Source organism: Bombus vosnesenskii, unplaced genomic scaffold (genome assembly GCF_011952255.1).
Source record: "Bombus vosnesenskii isolate JDL3184/JDL3185 unplaced genomic scaffold, Bvos_JDL3184-5_v1.1 scf7180000013264, whole genome shotgun sequence".
Lineage (NCBI taxonomy): Eukaryota > Metazoa > Arthropoda > Insecta > Hymenoptera > Apidae > Bombus > Bombus vosnesenskii.
The window spans coordinates 9,437,914-9,458,881 of NW_022882924.1; the positions used below are offsets into that span (position 1 = coordinate 9,437,914).

The 20,968-nt window shown below is 32.3% G+C and overlaps 1 protein-coding gene and 2 long non-coding RNA genes across 4 annotated transcripts in view; all 3 read left to right on the top strand.

The window, feature by feature from the left end:
• Positions 1-20,968, top strand: part of LOC117240664 (leishmanolysin-like peptidase) — a 211,653-nt gene that overhangs the window by 9,384 nt on the left and 181,301 nt on the right. The gene's annotated exons all lie outside the window — the stretch shown is intronic.
• Positions 1-20,968, top strand: part of LOC117240709 — a 61,627-nt gene that overhangs the window by 3,164 nt on the left and 37,495 nt on the right. Inside the window, exon 2 of the long non-coding RNA XR_004494778.1 lies at positions 9,330-9,390. This is a non-coding gene — a long non-coding RNA (uncharacterized LOC117240709). The remainder of the gene's footprint in view (positions 1-9,329; positions 9,391-20,968) is intronic.
• On the top strand, positions 12,065-13,733 carry LOC117240699. Of its 2 annotated transcripts, none has more exons than XR_004494776.1 (3): positions 12,065-12,704; positions 13,064-13,215; positions 13,288-13,733. It is a non-coding gene; the product is annotated as an uncharacterized LOC117240699 (long non-coding RNA). The 2 variants fall into 2 exon arrangements; XR_004494777.1 differs by having other exon boundaries at positions 12,065-12,500; positions 12,609-13,215.

Here is a 20,968-nt window from a genome sequence, read left to right on the forward strand (position 1 = left end):
GTAAATTATTAACGATTTATAATTTTTGAGAAATATTATTTTCCTATCAAAGAAACTTTGTTTTACCTACAGTTAAAGAAGAAATATTCAAATTCAGTAACAGATATAATATAAGAGTTAACAACCACCAAAACCCATTAATTACCCAATTACTTGACACTACGGATCAGATCCGCAGACTAAAAAGACATTACCCTTTAGATTTAAGCATTAGATTTAACTAGAATCAAACATACTATAAACACTTATAATCCAAGTAACAGTACCACGCCAAAATAATTTACTTATAATTCTCAATGAGAATTGATTGTAAAAATTCTACCAAATAAAAAAAAAGAAAAGTTTATGTTTTGATAGGACTGTTCCGTTTAAGTTCCTACAGTAATAGAACATACTATATGATAAAATTTCTTACAGATCGAAAATCGATTAATTTATGGGATACGCTACCTTTTTATCACAGAGCGAAGATTATATCTACGGTTTTTTGCATTTATATTTTGATTAGTTTCCATAGAACGAACTACACGGCTTATTTGCGTAGTAAAATGATTTTCTAGCAATTTTAGGCGATCATTAAGTAAAAGTGGTTCGCTCGTAAAAGCAAACTTTAAAAATCGTATCAAAGAGAATTTGAATGGGAATAAAAGTTTACGGCGGACGTGATGTGTCAGCGTATAATATATAGTGCGTCTGTGTTTATTGGTGTACTTGAATTTCGATGTATGAGCGTCTACCCGTAAATTCGAAAAAGTTCCTCTCGGAATATCCGGCCGCATCGTCACGTGTTGATTTTTCCTGCTATTGCTCTCCGTCGTAATTTATAATTTAATCCGGTCGGTTTGTTCTAGAAGGACTTGCGGTGAAAGAGAAAGAGAGAGAGAGAGAGTTACTGTGGAATTGTGCGATCCTTTATTGGATTCTAGCCAAATATTTTCTCTGGCGTCGCTGTTGTCATTTTAATAATGCAGCATGCATCTTCGAGTTTCGAATTCGCGAAAGTTATAGGTTTATTTCGTGTCGTTGGTTCTCACGAGAGTTTTGTTTAAGAATTAGTTTATAAAACTACGTACGTACTACATTCGCAAAAATTCTACAAGATAAAAATAGAAAATGTAGTTTATGTTCTTCTTGATTCAGAAAAAAAGAGTAATACCAGTTTTACATATTTTAACTTCGTTTATAAAATACAAACTAAATACAGTACGTAATTTTGACTGTTTATACATATTTAATGAATCGGGATAATTAGGTAGTGTATGATACAATTTAAGGCAAGGAATACATATATTAATTTTGTACTTAATTGTAGTGTGTTTCTAGCTTTAAAATTGATCTTATGAAATATGAATTCATATATGAATATAAAAGATATATATATATATATATATATATATATATATACATACAGAAAAATTTAAATGAATTTAGTATTCAGTAAAATAAATGTCTGAAAAATAGTTAGTTTAATGTAGCCATTTTCTGCAATTACAAATCCTTTTTCTGTATATTAGCTTTTCCTATATGTGGTCGTGATAATTTTGTGATTGAATTACGTATATTACCGACTGTAATTATATATAATAGTTGTAATAACGATTATATATGTTAAAAAGATCAAGATACTTTTGAATGTTAATATGAATCAGATCAAGATACTTTTGAATGTTAATGTATATGTAGGCAACAAAGTTACTGTATCTTATTGCTTAATAATTAATGATAATTCGTCTATAGATGGGAACAGGTAGGTTTCTAATTCAAGCGTGTCGTTATTTTTGTGGCTATTACGAGAGTGACTGTTATGAAAACGGAATTACTACCGAAAATCGATTGATTGCGCAGTTCTTATTGCGCTACTATAATGTGCACGTTCATCGATAACCGTTTATGGGACGGATGTACTCGACTACTCATGAATGCACATTGAAAGTAGCATTCGATTTTCTGTTATGTTCTCAAATTATCATATTCGAAATCGTGCCACATTGTGATTTAAAAAAAGATAAAGAAGGTTTGATCAATTTTGTGATTGCGTTTATCGATTTACACATATTTGCACGTTATAGAAAATATTTGTATGCAGGAAGGAAGAACCTTGAACGACTGGGAAAAAATTGTCGATAAGTAGAAGGTTGTTATATTTCTATCTCTTTACTTATTTAATACGCATACTTTTGCATTCGTAGGAATCATTCATTTTCCTGTTGTATAATATTATCAATATTATTGTGTTCGTTCTCATTCATTTGGAAGCTAAGAATATACTGAAATAATATTTCCTTTTATTATGATAATATCGATTATCTCATTGCATGCACGGGAGCAATGAAATTACAAATTTCGCGATGCAAACTGATTAGCGATGGTATTTTCGTATTTAAAGCGTAATCGAAATTTTCTCGCGTCGAGCAAAATCGTTTACGTAATTGATCGTAACTTTTAGTCGAAACGATTTACTTTCTACCTGTGGATTATATTATCTTACATTAGCTGAAATCAAATTTTGGCTGGAAATGTACGTACATATGTATGTATTATGTATCAGATATTAAATTCAGTGTTTTAAGATTAGACTTGTATTGCTACGTAATTCCACGTATATGACTATATGTACCTGCAGAAATAAATCTAGTTTTAAACTCTGCAAACAGAGTCGTAACGAATTTGTTGCTGTAAATAACTTCAAATAAAGTGCATATTCATTACTTCGCTTAACAATTAGTATGCATTTGTTGGATGACCACTTATTTCTATTTTAATAGAAAAATCCCAATATTTATAGATTGTTATAAATTTTCTCCTTTTTCGGTTGTTAGTGTTTTGCGATAAGTTGCATAAATCAATTGACACATTGAATGAAGTACTTATTTCATTTCTGAAATTTAATATACAGTATAAAGGAAATTTGTATTTCAATTGCTCATTTGTTGAAGTATTTATATTGCGGAAATAACATCTAGATATAGCGATATTACATTCGTATCATTTGGTTTTATTTTCTTTAGGGTATAGATATAGACATTATAAATTATGTTAAAATATACTGACGTACATAATAATAACATATTTTATTTTATATTGTTTGTTTTTATTAATACAGTTTTTAAAACACATCGATTTTCTCCGAAACCTATATATTCCCAGAAATTATAATTTCGACTAATGAAAGTGTCTATTATACGAGTGTAAACGATCAATGAGACAAAATCATAATTCAGGTCTTGTATCGTAAGAACGAAATTCTTAGAATAACTAGATTCAATTTAATCTATACTTGATAATAATAATAACTTGATTCAATTTACCTTTAGATTTTGAAAGATGAATTGAGTGAGCTCGAATTAATTAGCCAAAATTATGTATACCTTTTGTAGGGACCGAAAGTTTGGTCTTCTGGTAGACGAATGAAAATGGATGGTCGACTGCTTCGCGCGCGAAACATTCTTTCGTCTTTTTCTTCCTGTCTCTCTCGTCATTCGTCTTTTCTTTCTTTTTACACCCGCTTTTTATCCGCTCAACTTTTGCGCCTCTAGGGATCGTACGAATTGCATAGCCATGCATATTCGAAACTTTTCCAGGGCTTTCTGCCGGTATGCTAACTTCAACCCTTCCTTTCCTTAATAAAGAACGGTCTATTTGGGATATGCCATCGATCCTAAAAATAGACCGCAATTTTCCACTTTTCCATGGCTTATATCGAGAATATTTTTATTGAAGCATACTTCTTTGTCGAGAGCACAAATTGTGCAATTAGAATATTTTTTCTTCTCGTGTCTCTTCTTTATAATCCATGCTGAAATGATCAATTGTCAATTGTTAACTCTGATAAACTGTGTATTTCACTCGATAAATTACGATTGACAGATTTATTTCATTTATTTGGTATTTAATTAAGATTTATTTAGTTAAAGTATTGGCAATATCAGATATTAATACTGGGAACAAGATAAATTTTATTTGAAATTCTGTGCCACGAAATATTATATTTCGTATCATATTTATTACTTAAAATGCAAATGGTCTGCTATATTTTTACGGTAATATGACTGTGACACAAAATATTTGAAGCTTTATTGCAAAATTTTAAGTAGATACAATGTACTTTTTTATATCTACATATTACAAGTTAAATTACGTATCATCGACCTGTAGAAGAATGATATATTTAAAAAATCATCGATACAAAAATGATTCACGTTGTAATTACTTAATTAACATATAAACTATATATATATAAATCTAAGTTTGTCTTACGCCATAAACGTAAAACTTAGAATCTAGCTCTTAACTAGATAGCTAATCTGCGAGAACATTTCTTTAGGATAATTATCCCATAAAATTATAGATACTACGTAATAAGAACAGTGCCACAGTCCAAAATAAAGTTGCCTCGATATTTTGTTAACAATAATATACCACCCTAAACAATATTTTGTTAGAGATTTTCGAAATCTAAAGACGTTGAAAAATTTCGTTGAGAAATTCATTGTTAAATAGATGAGTATAATTAACAATTTCCTGCTGTAAATTTTCCATTTCCAACTAATTTTTAGATAAATATATTTTTCCTATTGTTAGTTGTGCCATTTTTCTAGGAAACTGACGATATGGTGTAACATTTTGCATAACTCTACATGTTAAAAGATAGTTTCTATGGTTGAGATAAAAGTTTTTTACGTTTCTGCGTCTTAACAACTCCCAGTTAACCGCATAAAAGTGTTACGTAATTGGCAATGTAGTAGAAAATGTGGACATAGCTGTGAACTGTGTCTTTATGAGACAAGTGTCACGGAAGAATTGACACTACGTAAAAAGTATTATTTTTTTAATTATCGCTGATCTCTCTACCTCTGATGAAAAACACATTGATGATGATTCAGATCAATAGTCACTAGGAATTTTGATTGTCGTGAGTCGCCTGGTGCTTCCATTGGAATTCTTGTCCGCTTGTTCACAGGTTTGTCATAGTTTTCACTGAAAACGTTCCGAATTAATCACGAGGGATTGTTTGAACAGACAATGGTAGTCATAGTAAACTCGAAGCGGACTGAATAGAGTCCAGAGGAGAGGACCATGAAGGTTCGAAGCAATGCCACTGTGCTAATTAGTACGACGTTCGTAGACGAATGTAATATCTCATCTTTAGGAAGGTGAGCAGTTTTAAATATTTAGTACATTTGTCCTTTGAACGTGGAATCTATTGCTGCGCTACTGCGATTATCTTAGAAAGTTCATCACAAGGCATTTTGTTTCATGTAGATGAATCTAATAATTTTAGATCTGTATAATCGGCTACATGTTATCTTACATCTTACATAAATAAATATGTACAAAAAAATTGTCTTGTGTAACAGGAACATTTAAATTTAATTAAAAATTCTTCGTATATTTGAAGAGGTCCTGTAGTGATGCTCAAAAGCCTTTACGTCCCTTATAAAAGGACCATTTTTATTAAAATGAAATACTATCAAATTTCACTGCAAATTTCGTATATTCTATATTTAATTAGAAGGACTGAGAACTGTTTTATTATTGCCACATATGTTGCAAGTCCTCTGCTGCCAGATCATACTACTATTATTATTATTAATATTATACTACTATTACTATTATTAATACTACTATTCTACAAAAGATAACGCAGGAAGTTTTAATAAATTTCCTCATAATATATATTTAAAGTTTTTTACTTGATTGAAATTGAAGCTAGATTGAGATATACGAGATTAACCTAATTTAAAGATTAATGATACTCATTCTCTTATATTAGTGGCAAACATCTCATTTATAGTAATATCTATTAAATATCGTTGTTGTTGAATAAAGGTTTTGTCAATAACTTCCCCGTTGAAATTAGTTTAATATCTAGGAGAGTCATCGGTGTTTATCATTATACCAATTATGTATATCTATCGTGCTAATATTATAATGCAGTATGTAAATGATGTTATCCAAACTATAATATTATACTAACAAGAGAAGATACGCGCAGCTATTAGATTAAAGAAACAGATTTATTAATTAGTACAATTACATGCACTGAATTATTAATTTATATAAGAAACATCCTTCTTCAGGAATTCATTATTTCTTCTTCTTCTTCTTACAGGCTTCTCAATCAATTCTTGCCAAAATCAATATTTACAAATCCGATGTGGATTATTGTATTATTAGATTGCGATAAGTTTCCAACAAGATGAACACTTGTAGAAACCTTTATTTGTATCCTGGCTTTAGCGTGTTACAAAGTTTCGTTGTCAGGTATCGAAAAGGGCCACTTTATTTCCTCACGGACGAAGCGCGAAAGATTTTCGGAGGTGGATCCTGCACGATCAAAGGAAATTCGAAGCGAAGTGGTCATAGAAGTAAACCAATCTGGTCCGGCTTTACGTCGGTCTCGTTCTTTGCTAAAAGTTTCTCGGTAGATGGGGCGGAAGACTCGGTGTAACCGACGGTACGCTTGTAGAGATGCTCGAGAGGGATGAATGAACGGACTTTCCTATCGATTGAACAATTGGAATATACCTATACATACATACATATATATATCTACTTTTGTCGGCTGACTTTTATACATTCGTGGTTTTTTCGTAAATTAAAGGTCGTTGATTCTTTGGACTTTAGACGCCGCACTATTTTGTGATATTTGCTTAATTTTATTTAAAATATACAAGGTAACCCTTTTCGGCGGTAGATTCTGCACATGAAAACAATAAAAAAAAGAAAATTCATATATACGTATGACCTGCTTGATCTTGTTTCAGAGCTATGACGAGTTTTTTTGTTTTAACAAACTGTATCTGTATAACTTCGCAAGACCTATCCAACATGACGTCTTTGCTTCCAAACACAAACCTGGAAACATTTTACCATTAACTGTATTACCCTTTCCTTTTCTCCAAGTATTGTTCTGAAAGCCTTGTCCAATTCTCTCGCGAAGTAATTCGTCGCTGTCTTAAAACTTATTATAACTCGAAAAGAAGGTCAAACAGTGCATTTGTTTATATGAACCTTTTTTATCGGTTTCCTGTGCAGAATCCATCGCCTAAATGCTATATTACGCGAAGTTTGCTTTTCTCGATAAACGAAAATTAAAAATGTAATGTACAGATTTATAAAAGAAGATCTATAAAAAAAAAGACTGAAAGGATGGAACCTAAGTGGATTCCCTATTGATTGAATACATGTAATGTGCGCTTCGTTCCATACCTGCATTATACTTTCCTGATTTTATTTTATTTTGTTACATTTAAAATTATTAATGATTAGACTGCAGACGTTTATGTAAATTTATATTTTTGCCAATATGAATACAGATGTATATTGTGTATTTACATTTTCCTGTTCAAAGTATGTCTGTATATTACATCAGATGGATGAGACACATTTGCAATATCAAATCATCCAAATATTAAAATAATAATAGGCTAAACAATCAGAGACAAAATTCTACACTTTTCGACGAACTACATAAATCTGACATATAACATGAATATGATGAATATCTTCCCGACAGCTTTCGACAGATCTGAAATCTATAAGTTAAATGTAAACATTAAAATGCATTGGAAAAAGCGTTAAACCGGCCTGATGTATTGTGCAGAATTGTAGCACCGGTTGATTGTATTTTAATCATTCGGAGTATAAATAGTCAATCGATTCGCAAAGCTAGATACGAACCAATTAAATGCAAATTGTCGTGATACCGATGTCGCATAGTATGATTCTGCGATATCGTGGAGTACATTCGGCATAGGCGTAGGTAGTGGAAGAAATTAAAACGTGAAATGCCTCATTTGGCTGGAGGTTTTAAACGTATCAATATTTATGAACAAATGGTTCGGCAGTTACAGGGAAAGCGAATATTTGTACGGTAGAACGGATTTGCTGGATTTGCACGGGACGAAAATAATGGTAATCCTTGCGTCCCGACGCGGCTTTCCGTTAATTCGACTGTAACGTACGATCGATCCAGATCGAAATCGAAATCAGAACTGAACGCCGGTCCTCTCGTTGTTGCAACCGGATCCGGCTGCTTTTCGCAAATATTTGCGCGTAATCGCGCCTTCGGGTGCGAGGACTTAAATTAAACTATTAATTATTCCGCTGCCGGCTGAAGTTAGCCGATTTCGAAAGTGAATCGTGCCTACCATCCACCTGGCCAAGAAATAGATTGTCATTCGACGTGGATTATTTTAAATTTATTAATTCCAACGACATTCAATTATTATTTCAATTTTGATACTGTTTAAAATTTGTACAGTTGATTGAGAGCCATAGTAGTGTAAGTCAGTTCGGTGCTATTTTTGGCGAAGAGACTTATTATTATAGGAAACTCGTTATGACATTTTCGATGGCATACTCGTTATCACGGTAGAAGGTAAAATTATAATTCAGTGAATTGTGATGTTGAAGGAGTTATGATTTTAAAAGTAGAAATACGTGACTAGATTCCAGTATGTGAAACTTTGACTTACTTTCACTACTATGATTTTGAATATGTCATTTGTTTCATGACTTGGGAACTGCATATAATTTTGCTATTCTTCGTACCAATTCCTTTATTTATTCTATTGGTTGCATTGTATTCGATATAACAAATCGTTTCTTCAGTGAGTATCATGATCTAATAAGAAAATTGTTACATATATGTGACTCGTGCAACTTTTTATCTTGTTCTCTGTACAAAATCCAAATATTAATCAAATATTTGATGTATGTTAAGTATTTGATGTTTGTTAGTGATATAGAATCTCGATGAATACTAGCAACTAAACTATTTATTTATTTACTCTCAGCTATTTCTTACGTAATGAGTCGAGTATCTTGAACTTGTAGTACTTGTTTGTAAACAGGTTTTCTTAGTAAAGATATTTCGTGATTTAAAGATTTCCAAATAGTGTTTCTGAATAAATAAGCGAAACGTATAAGTCAATAAAACCTGGTATTTATTGTTAGTGTTTACAAATTCTGACTGTATATTAATTATGATTGAACGCTGTTGTATGTTTGCCAAATTGATTGTTTAAAGATGCCTATGTACACACCTGATATAAATCGTGAATTATTCATGTTGGAAAAACAAGTATATAATCCAATGCACATACGTAATGTTTTAGCTGGTTTTATCATGATCGTTTGTAAGGGAAAATTGTTAACATATCATGCGATTAGAGAATAGTAAAAGTATTATGTAGTTAAATAATATTTTATATCTTTTCTATTAAATTGATTATTTTATTTAACAGTTTGAAAGTTGTATACTTATAATAAACGATATTTTATTTGTTACTTTAATTACCTAATCGTCTCCTTTTTTGTTTCAGGTAAGGAGCATCATGTATACATAAAAGGCCATTTATCTGTCAATTTTGTTTTGGAGAAATCGTAAGTAATGATTTTTATTATAGCTTTTCAATTAAAAGTTAGGTTCTTATAAAATATAGTAGACTGATTGAGATCTATAACTGGATTGCGGATGTTTATGTAAATTCATATTTTGATCAATACATTGCAACCAATAGATATAAGGATAAATAATATTAGTTTATTTTGCATATTTTATACGTTTTTATACAGTATATGCATTATATGCATTTTCACACGTTCAAATATTCCGTAAAAGCATAAACGCCCGCAATGAATTTATTACACAGACACCGAATCGCGATTCGAGGAACTCCTATTCCCTTTCTAGTGATTTGCTTCACGTTATATTAATTCATTATCGTGTAAACAAAGTATATACCGGCTGTCACCATAAAATTAAAGGTACACGTTCTAAATCCACAAAATTAATAGAAGTCGAAATTACAAACTATAAAATTACTGGTATAACATGAATTTCCCGCACGCTATCTCCGAATATAAATTTCAATCGTGAAAAATGAAAATGGTTAGAACAACTCCGATCAAATCGTATAAAATGATAATCGCGTATTTATACGAAACACGAGGTGAAAATACACTCGATTCTTTCGCAATGTGTTTTCGTTAAGGATCTATCTTTTTGCGTGTATCCCATTTTCGACCGACCATAGAAGATTCGAATCGACGAAAACCGCACGTTGTTCGCGATTGTATTTTCATAAGAGAAGTGTACGGTGGATAAAAAGTGGCCTCGCGTTTTAGTGATTTCACGAGCCGGGAAACAAATAAAGTGTTTGCACTACCACGCGCGGCCTTGCATAGCGCTGGTTCGATTCTTATTGCCCACCGTGTTCTCGTGTTCGACGGGATTGCAAAAGAAATTTACGGTAAACTGTGGATAGTATCCGAACGATCTACGCTTCGATGAAATCTGTTGTTGCTTTAAAGGACGTAGCCTTATCGATCAGGATCGCGGTACAAACGTTCGTTTCCAATAGTATCGGGACGAAAGATAGGAAGACGCAGCGTGCTACTTGATTTTACAATTCGACGAGTTATCCATGAAACTTTCCTTCGAAGCGTTCCGAGTTTCCCGCTTCTTGTCCAAATGGAATTTCCTACGCTAAACTTATTCCATTCGAGTGAAGAAAGGAAACACAATACAGAGGAACATGAAAGAGACAGAAATACGTGCGAGAGTTTGAGAGGCAAAAAGAATGGTAGGGGAGGCGAGAGACCAGGCGTTTGATATTTGAGAGAAGGTGTACGGAGACAAGATTATAGTGTTTTTTTTGTCGATAGGTTCTTTTGTGACGTGGGATATTTGCAATATCGGTATTTCGATTGGCTATTGCACGATCAAAGTCTTCAGTTTAATCGATCGATTAGTTGTCACGATTAAAAGAAGTTAAATTGGCATATTAATATAAAAGTAATAATAATAATTACTTCTTAAGAAATGAAACCAATGTTACAAGGTTATAATATATTCTCAGCTATTTGTTGCGTTTGTACAAGTTGATCTTCGTTTCATTTGATCATAGTCATACATATTGAAAGTTTGATGCTTTGACTATCAAAGTTTACTTTCTTTTCACGGACTTTCACAGTTCTTTTCTGTAGCCATTGAATACTCGCAGAATACTCGACATCAACCAAAAGGTTACGGCAACCACACGAACTCTATTGTGCATTTCATAATCCGAAGTTGGTAAGCGTAACGAACCTTGTTTACGCAAGCGATACTGTCTTTAGTATCAGAGAGTCTTTGATCTTGTATAATCTTTCTGTTAAATATACATATTTCTAAGCATTCGTTGAAAATACGTTTCAAAGAAGAGTTCGTTTAGGCTTATGAAGTCGTCGCGAATTTATCTTTGATGTATGAACTATGGACGTATATTAATTATTCACATTAGGTATTGTAATCTGCCGTTATGGTGAAATACGTTCGCAGAAATTCGAGTACTTCGTATACGTACATGGATACATACTATAGCGCTATATGCAACTTGTGTGTCGTGTATTCACAGTGGACTGGAACGTATATTAATTGGTAACCAGACCTTGATGTAGGTCAAAGCAGCGCTTAATATCCATATCTATTGGTCAATTTACAATACCATTGCGCGTAATGGTCGAATATAAATCTGTTTTTATCTCATGCATAAATAGAAATTTATTTTAGTAAGTGTTTTTTTTTTTCATATTTCTCGTTTGTCAATGAATACTTGAGTTCTAAAATTCACTGCAATAACAGCGAATGCTGGTTCTTTACTTATTAAATTGTTCATAGTTAAAATTTTGGATCTAGCGAATTCTAAAGTTGATAACAATTATTCAATCACAAGCATATCTTTGGTATGATATATTTCTGTGTAGGATACTTGGTCATATGAACGTTGTCTACAGGTTGTCAAACAAATCAGCCTACATTTAGCGGAAATACAACCTACATATTCTACTTTTCTTAAAAGAAACTAAACGATATCGATTTAGAAATCTTTCAGAGGATTTCATGAACAATATTTGTGCAACTTACTGTCATACGAATAATATACTAATAATAATTATCATTAATATGTAATAATATATATTATAAATTTCCTTTGTATTCTTAACTTCGTTCTTGCTTTTTATATGACTATTATATTTCTATGTATAACAATTCTATAACACGATATAGAGAAATCAATAGAATCGTAACGGTCATTTAAATGGGAATATTTTCTTTTATAAAGATAATATTATAGACATAGATATAATTATAAATTAAGATAGATAACAAATAGGTAGACTATAAAAAATACAGTAAAATATAGTGAAATAGAAAATGTAGTAAATTGCACTAAAGCAGAGGATGTCTGTTTTTGAAAGATCACATTAGAGTGATCACATTAGAGAAATGCAGTATTAATTTAGAAACGGGGATGTTAGGTGTATTTGTAGGAGCATGTATGTCCCCAAAGAGACTGGAAGATGCTAATAGGTGCTGAGACAGTGATGTGAATCGAAGGTGCGCTTCCAATATCCGTCTTCATTAGTCAGATCGCAACACGAACTGCCTTCGGAAATCTAGATGGGTTGCGATGCTCTGGGTAGCTTGGTACTAGTACTTGGATACGCAGGTACAACTGGAGGGCACGAACCATCGTGAATTCGAGATTCTGAATTCGAATCGATTGGTTGGTTCTCCGGGACACCCGTTCGCTCGTCTAATCAGATCCTGTTTGTAGGCGGGCCACGATCAAGCCCTCCAGGCTGGAAAATCGAAGGGGTCGAAACTGTACGTAGCTATACCGAACAAACCAAATACGCTAACAGAACAAAAGGTTGGTTACATACAACACACGGGGCTTCGACTTTGTCTCCCATTTCTTCTCCGTCTCTGCGTAGCTTCATCAAATTTTTCCACTTTTTGGTAGAATTCTGAATGCACAGGTTCTTTTTTTTTTTAAACCACCTTTGATATTTGAAAAATACGCTGTCTAGTCATTATACTTTCGTTTCCATGTATCAAGTAGCGTTTTTCAATCGAATTAAAATGCTTTGCAAAAGTGCAGTTTCTTAATATTGATATACCATGACTGCAGAAATATTCGATGTAGTGATTCACTATCTTTTTTTTAGTGCCGCGTAAATTGTCTATAAACGGTAGAAAGCAATTGATTGTAGATTTAAACTTTCACAGAAGCGGTAAATATTACACTGATTCGCTTGTACGTAAGGCGATGACCGATTTCAACGGAAAATAAAAGAATTCTGAACGCAAGAATTTGAAAAAGAAATTAATTTAGAATTTTACTATGTTCGACAAGTCAGCCGACAAATCCAAGTAAAGGGGTTTGTTTGAAAGAATTTATTTCTTTCACTTTGATAAATCTTTCGAATAAATTTCTGATCATAAAATTACAGGTGATTCAATGTTGGTACAGCTGGAAAAGTGATTGCAAATTTTTGGTCAGTACTTTATATTTCAAAAAACCAATTGATGCAGAGTGAAACGTAAAATAAATGTAAAAAATGAGACGGTACCAGTATTTTACTCACCTTTTGAAATTTACACGATGTCGTTTCGAACATTGCTGGTCGGCTATCAACATGATATTAGACTTATTTTACCTAAGTCGTAAATATTCGTACGCATGATGATTGCGGTGGCTCGTTCGTGCCATGAATTTCAATATATTAGCTAGCAGACCGTTTTGAAGGAGGACTGAATACCAATAGTTCGTCAACCTACTGCCTTACATACAGCTAATTGTAAGTTCAAGCGTCTAGGATACCATTTGAGTTGCAGTTACAACTGTCGAACGATACTATACGCGTCTTATTTTGCCTCAATTTTCTCATTTTTTCCAACTTCTTTTCATTTTTTCGAACAAAAAAAAATTTTATTCATGAAATTTTTTATTGATAGAAATTAATTGTAGAATGTATAAAAATAAATTTCTGTGTTTCATTTGCGTATAATAGTATTCTGTCGTTTTCTTCCTGTTGTTTTTCTGGTTCTTGCTTTTTCCCTGACGTTTACGTATATTCAACTGATTTGAGCAAAATTAGGATAATACAACTGAGAGAAAGTAGAGGAAATAGCGGCGTAATGGTTCCAACTTTTGTGATAGCATTATGTAAACTATGGCAATTTTCTTTTGTATTTCCTGATCGTATCTCTATTTCTAAAGTCTTTGCGGAAATACTCTTAAATTTTTCAACAATCTGTATAGAATTATCTAAAAGAATTTCGTGTAATCTGCAAGATTTATCTGTATAAATTTCCTTTTATTCTTTTTTTTTAAATCAAACCTGTTATTGTTGTTGTCAAGAAGCAGTTTATAACTTGTAAGTAACTTGTAAAATTTCGCTAATAATATTAGTTCAATTGTGCAACAATTGACAATACTGACAATAGTTTTTCCCATACATCGCCGCACTTCAAAATAAAATTTATTACGTGAGATATTTACCGCTTACTCCTGATGGGTAGAAATCGGTTTTCTTTGTGTTTTCAATTGAATAGGTACGGTTTTTCGCGTAAAGGAAATATCTATCGGCGATCGTTCCCGTTCTCATTCGGTTTCTCCTTCTTCGACCAATCAAGATTGGAAGTGACGAAGCACTGCTTCTGTTCCCGAAAGTCACCCACATGCTCGAAATTGAACATTTAATCTTAACGACGTATCTGTCGTTCTTGGTCGTGGTCTCATGTCCGCCACTGAAAAAATTGTACTATTTGAGCGATGATAGATGGTTCCCTTGAATCAGAATCTGCATATGCACGGACGTAACATAAACAAGCAATTTTTAGCGTATCGATATTTCTGTCGTTTCCATTTCGTTGCAAGAGTGTCTCATGCGACTGGGCCAAAATATAAATTTAACTCTATTGCGGTATTCGAATTTTTATTTATCGTATACCCTCTAACATCAATATTTTATTTTTATTTATTTATCTATTTATTTTTTATTCATATGTTAGCCTTTCGCCTGTAATATTACAAAAATATATAAGTAGATAATATAAATAGATATATAAGTAACAATATCTTCAACTTTAATATCGTTTATTAGATATATAATAGTGAGAAATAAGCATTCAGATCAGAAAACAACACTCAATATGTATTACGACGATCAAGTACGTATTCGAAATAAGTTTTCTGATTTCTAATTTATTCTAGGAATATTTAAAAACATTGTGGAACACGTATTAAACATCCAAATTTCACGGTGTTTTTAATTTTAATTCTGACTGGCAGAATATTACTCGGTTTGGAATGAAGTAATCTAAACTCTGATTACTTTTATCCCATACGCGTAGTTTACCATGGGAAACAAAATATACATGAATTATTGATGATACACACTGCACGCCGACGGGAAATCAGATAAGCATATGACAAGATCAAACCATTCATTCCTTATAGCTTATAAGGCATACTATGCATGGTAGTAATATATTTATAATAATACGCGATAAAAATTTAAGAAATAAGTGAATGATTAACGATTTAATAATTTATCGAAATTGTAATCGTTCTCGCAAATGTATTATATGTATTTAGGAATTTGAAAGTAAAGTCAGAAATTAAAATTGTTGGATACAATCGCAGTTGGCCTTCGTTGTATTTCAACCATAGTCTACACGACGAATATGACGCGGTATTATAAAACAAAGACGTATCCAATAATTCTATCCAATTCTATCTTTACACGATTGATAGATTTTCGATGAACCGTACAAAAACGAAAAAAAAGATAAGAGGAAATATATGAAAAAATATAAGATTGATTAGAGACGTAAAAATTCAATACAAATAACTAGTTGTTTTCGAACAAACCAGATCAAATTCTATAATTGAATCTTCCTTTGCTTTTTATTCAATTGTAATATTTCTTGTTATATTATATTGTTTTAATTTATATAGTGACATATTATTAAATTTTATTCGCTGCCACTTTTTGGCGATAGACGCATTCCTTTGCATGAGACTGTAATTGAATCAGTTTCGCCGCTTCGAACGACATAATAAAAATACCAAAACGAGTTTCAAAGAATTAAATTCCAATGGAAATTTTTTAAATGACACCATTCGAACCGTGTTAAATCGAATTGGTTCATGCAAAAAGAGAATTGTTTGTTCTTTAAATCGTGCTGAATTAAAATCGTGTGAAGCAAATCCGTTTAAAGACAAAATTGATTATATTTATATTTTAAACACTTGCGATTATTAAAATCAAGTATTGGATATTGTATCCTCAATGGATTGCTCAAGAATGAAACAAATAAAATACTATAAAAATGAAAGCCAAGCGTAGATGAAGGTAAAGAAGAATAAATTTAAAGTCATTGTGAAATTTTTCTATAAACCAACTGCGAGCGGGCGATTAGTTACGTAAACTTCAGAAATAGCTGTAATAAAAACGATTGGCTTATTACAGTTTGAATTGTTAGTGCTCTACTCTTAAGTTAGCCAATAAAGGGGATAATCATTGCTAGCAATTTAGGATGGTAATCCAAGATATCTCCTTCGAGGGCAATGGATATCGTATCACGCGGGGTTCACCAAGACAGCTTTCTTAGAGTCGAACTACTCTAAAACAAACGTACCTAATCGTAACAGTAATAGTCTCACTATATTCACTATTATTAGAAATTATGAGATAATTGTTTTTTATAACTAGGATGGACATATTAATATACATATATATTTGGTGATTATGTTACGTGTAGATTATGGATGTTTATGCATTTTTGTGTAAAATTATGGGGTCTCCTTTTCTCGAAAATAATAATTACTAAATAATTTTAGTTAATTGTTATAAAAGAATATGAAAAGTATACTTGTATAGATTTATACAAAAAAATGAAATAGAAGATTTGAATTTGTGATGTCAACATTGCATTGCATTGTTTTAAAACGAATTGCTTGAATTGCGATTGCTTTAAAATATATTTAAAAATAAATGTTGATATATCAATTGTACCATACACGTATAAAGTAGTACTTCTCATCGGGGATCTATATTGTAATCTCACATATATTTCACGATGTTCCATTTCTTCTACCTTCAGCAATAACCTTTTCAAAGCAAGCTACTAGTCCGAATTTTGAACGTTATTGCGATTTGCTATGGGGCAAATGACTTTCGCTTGAAAGAGTATAGTTTTCGACTATAATCAAACGATAACGTGACTTCCATTCGGACGATCGTGCACGTGAAAGCGTTGCTCCGTTGCTCGAGAAAGTTAACGACCTATGTTCCGATATGCCATCAGCGCCGCATAACTGTTTGATGCACGTTCAGATGTTTAATCTGCAAATCTCTGCGCACTTGTAGAAATTATTGAGAATACCCAATATCGAAGTTAAATAAACGAACATCAACAATCAATTATTTTATTTCGGCTCTCTATACGATGCAGCATCTTGTTGCAGTCATCTTACTTTTATGATATATTGTATCATGAACTTATCATATTTATCATTATAGTAAAAGATTAAAAATTCATTATGGCAAAGAAGATTAAAGTTTGGTTACATTAGAAAAAACAATATTTGGTTAATTAGTTTCTTATTTAGTGTTTTATATTATTTATTTTGAGCTGAGTTACGTAAAACCATGAGAAGGGAAACATCATTGTCAAATAAAAGAAAATGTATTATTATAACAATTTCATTGTTAGGAAACGATATTCGTCTCATAAATTTGAAATTTGATCAGTATTTAAACTGAGGACAATTGAGCATAAATGTCATTTGAGTTCCCCTTCGTGTTGAAGTCCTTGTGTTAGTGGTAATGAAGCTTAATGATTCCTAGATTAACAAATTAAAGTTACCATACTCTTCTAGTCAGTGGTGAACGGTTTATATAACAGTGCCAATAGTGTTGTATTAGCTGCTCAAAAATATGTGTGCTCCAATAAATATTAACAACGAACGAAGTATGTCGCGTAAGTTTTATTAAAAGACTTTTCGAAATGATTTCTTTCAAATATTAGGATAAGATATTGTAACTTTAAATTTAACGTACTCTGCGAATTAAATATTCTTGATCATTCAGGTATCCATCCAATAGTACTTACTAGCAGCGACATTAATAACTCTGGCGTAACTTCCAACCTCATTTTTCTTCGTGAGATCGTGCGAAGTCATGCAGAAGTAACATTCTTAACAAAAAATAAAGTGTTGGACAAAATCAGCCCATAATGGTTCAACTTACAAGATTATACGTTTCGTTGAACCAGTTTTCTGTGCGGAACGTTCGTCATAACGTGTGCTTCTTTGCACGAACAGTCTCACCGTACAATATATGTATACACATATACATCCGCACATGTACAAAGGTAAATGTATGATCACGCGTTATGAAAAAGTCATTTTTGCCCGATTTCATCTCGCGATCTCTACGTTGGTTATCTGTGTGAGCTGTCCACGTATGCGTGCGAACCGTAACTATACTGGCGCGCGTATGTAGTGGAATTGATGCATACAGTTTTCTGCATATTTCTGTAGCTAGATACACATATCCTTGAATTCCATGAGCAACGAGGCGAGAGTGCCACAGATTCAACCATAAATTTCGATTTCCATCGCGACGGGAGACCATTCGATTCTACTTGACGATCTATATCTGTGATAGCGTAATGTACATACATAGGCCGGCTGAAATTCGGAAAATCATCTGTATCTATCTTATCGTCGGAGATCATCAGTGGCTATTAAAATTTTGATCTACACTTTTTAAGATACGGTAGGATCCTGTATATCATGGAATTTCTATACCGCAGAACCTATCTTCTATTTGTCCCACTGTATGTATTTTAACACGTTGACCGCCACGATGATCATCGATGATGCACGTTTTACTAAATTTTTTAAAATGATTAGAATAAGATCAATTTCATGAATTAAAAAATTTTCAACGGTTTGAGTGACATAGATATAACGTTGTCAGGAAAAAGTATGCAAATACAATGACGTCTTGCGAAAATTAAACGTTATGGTGTAGTATATCTCAATCTATTGCGGCTACAAGGACAAAATACACAAAATTCACGTGGTGTAGTCAACGTGTTAAGATATTTCAATCGTTTCAATATTTCACATGCTCCTGTTTTCATAATGTTAGGGCTCTTTTGCACGATCGAACTGGTAATACTACAGTAGAATCTTGTTCATCCGAACCGTTCATCAGTTATCACAGCTCGTATTATTAATTCTAAAAATTGAATTTGGATAGTTGCTTCTGAATCATGCTTAATTCCTAGTCAAAATATGCATGTTAAAATAACTTTAACAATAAGTATCTTTATATTCGTTCATAAAAGATAAACATTTCCATTTGGTAGTTTAATCATTTTTCACTGTATGTTCACCGTACTGAGGTTTATGGTGAGTGGGCTGCGCTTAGTCAGTTGGATGATAAGGCGCGAATAACCCACCTTGGTATATAATGGGACACAAAATTCTCCATTCTCGGGTTTATATCGGTGCCTAATAGTACAATTTTCAACGAAATATTTCACCATTACAGTGTTTTATCCTAGAAACATTTTTTCACATACTCTGTTATTTAGTGTTGAGTTCACTTGATACTTATGATTCTTGAACAAGATTTAAGAACTTCAACAGAATATAATGCATGCTTAGTTAAATTATAAGCTCTAGTGTAGTAATCGCTAGAAAGCAGAGTTTTTTAACATAATGTGTTTTAGCCAGAAGAAAAATATTATCAAAAATTACCAACGAGAAATTCTTATCGTGTTCATGCCCACATATCTGGAATGCTAGAACAGGATAAAATTACGGTTAGTTGTAACATATTTTTTAGAATAAAATTTAAATGTGACGCTAGAAAATTGTTAAGGGTCTATGTATTTACGAAAACTATGTTCATATTATGTATAGGAAAATTCAAAATTGTACCGATAAGAATAATTGCATAAGCAAATGCGTACCCATTACACAATTTGTGGATCAAAACTGCCTTAAAAGAAACAGTACTTAATTAGTACATTAAAATGTTTACACATTTGTTAAAGTAAAATAAATGTAAATTAATATGTCTAATATATAACCAGCTGCTTTTACATCTTGTCGTACTAACATAATAAATTTTCAATTTTTGTGCTATAACTTTTATTAATTTAATGTTGTACCTCGCTAAAAATTAACTTGAAAACTTTCCATTACGTATATGTACACATTATATGTATAATGCTTTGTATCTCTATTTATATATACCATAATATAATATCTTGTAGTGCCAGTCTTTTAAAAATATTATAAAAGTTAGAAAAAGTTTGATTTTGAAATGTATCTGAGATGTCTTTCTATGCACCATCTTATCTGAATAATCTTGTTGTAGAACTCAATTTTAATCGAATGAATATAAGAAAGTGAGAAAAAGCAAAGACTAATGAAAATGCAATTGTTGTAGTTGCTTCTTATTGCGCATAATATACGTGGTATGCAATGTGTTCGTGCTATGACATCATGGCGTAGGTTTCACCAACTAGACGGTTGCACTTGGTAACTACGACACTAAGCATTGTTCACACTTTCACCTATCTCCCATTTTCCGTATCATTCCTCTCGAGCTCTCCTACTCTCTGTGTGATATCTAACGGATCGATATTTACGCGGGAACAGGAATGTCCCCTTAGTCTGTGTTACCCCGAAGAGAAAGAGCAAGTATTTGGCCGGGTATACGTTACAGCTTTAACTCGAGAGAAATGTTAGTTATGATAGTTATGATTCTCCCTCCTTATATTCAGACATTTTATCGTCCGTTTCCGTTTCGAGGAAGCGAAGTATATCTTTGAATTTCCTGCAATGACATTCCTGCTTTTATACTTCAGTGAAAAATATTCCGAGAGTGCCGTTTAATTAATTAATCAATTAATTTACTTAAAGTTATATTATTAGTGACTATATACGTTATAATATACAATCTCGTCATATCACGAAATAATAAATGTAGTATTTATCTTGAATCGTATTATGTAACTATGATTACACTACGGATGCATATGATATACAGGATGGTTGGTAACTGGCGGTACAAGCGGAAAGGGGGTGATTCTAGGCGA